This window comes from Schistocerca piceifrons, chromosome 1 (assembly GCF_021461385.2).
Source record: "Schistocerca piceifrons isolate TAMUIC-IGC-003096 chromosome 1, iqSchPice1.1, whole genome shotgun sequence".
NCBI classification, from domain to species: domain Eukaryota; kingdom Metazoa; phylum Arthropoda; class Insecta; order Orthoptera; family Acrididae; genus Schistocerca; species Schistocerca piceifrons.
Window position 1 is genome coordinate 471,223,127 of NC_060138.1, and position 1,422 is coordinate 471,224,548.

A 1,422-nucleotide genomic window follows, 5' to 3' on the forward strand; every position below is an offset into this window, starting at 1 on the left:
CCCTAGAACTTAGAACTACTTAAACCTAACTAACCTAAGGACATTACACACATCCATGCCCGAGGCAGGATTCGAACCTGCGGCCGTAGCAGTCCCGCGGTTCCGGACTGCAGCGCCTAGAACGGCACGGCCACCGCGGCCGGCATGTAATCGCATGTCAGTTGTAATATAATATATTTGTCCAATGAATACCCGTTTATCATCTGCATTTCTTCTTGGTGTAGCAATTTTAATGGCCAGTAGTGTATCTTTAAGTTACCAAGGTAAAAATGAATGAGCAAAATCACAGATTAATTTTACTTTAATCAAACAACGATCAAATAATCTTACACTGTATGAGCTAAATCGCTGTTTAGTTTAACAATAATAAAATAGATAATAACTGTGTTCCAAACCGAGATTCGACCTTGGGACCTTTGCATTTCGCAAGCAAGTGCTCGTAGTGCACTTGTCCGCGAAAGGCAAAGGTCTCGAATTCGAGCCTCGGCCCGGTATATAGTTTTGATCTGCCAGGAAGTTTGATATCAGCGCACGCTCCGCTACAGAGCGAAAATTTCATTCTGGAAACATTTTCCAGGCCTCGGCTAAGCCACGTTCCTGAGTTACCCTTACTTCCAGGAGTGCTAGTCCCGCAAGTTTCGCAGGAGGGCGTTGTAAAGTTTGGAAGGAAGGAGACGAGATACTGGCGGAAGTAAAGCTGTGAGGACGGGCGCTGATCCGTGCTTGGACAACTCAGTTGGTAGAGCACTTGTCCGCGAACGGAAAACGTCCCAAATTCGAGTATCAATCCTACACACAACTTTGATTTGACAGAACGTTTCATATTAGCGCACACTGCGCTGCCGGGTGAAAATTTAATTCCTGAAATAAAATAAACTTTCACTATATCACTCTGTCGACACATCCAAGTCTTCTCGCATGATAATGACCCATTCGAAGCATTAAGCAGCGCAGTTGCATCAGATTCCTCCCCAACCGTTTATCTGATTATTAATTATATCGTAGAGAACTACACCATTGTGGGATTGTGCTGCAAGCACGAAATGTGGGTCATTTTCGTGAACGGACTGTAAATTTTTCCTCACCTACCTCACTGTTTATTTTATATCACGGCTGTTCATTTGGAAGTATGACAACAAAACTTATCAATTTGTTAGTGAAGTAATAATGAAGGAATAGGTACGCGCTCGAAATTGTAGAACAATGAAATGGTGCAAGACAAATTTACTTGTTATTGGCGCACTTTATACACGGGCGATATTGCACGGCCGGCCGGGGTGGCCGAGCGGTTCTAGGCGCCACAGTCTGGAACCGCGCGACCGCTACAATCGCAGGCTCGAATCCTGCCTCGGGCTTGGATATGTGTGATGTCATTAGGTTATTTAGATTTAAGAAGTTCTAAGTTATAGGGGATTGATGATC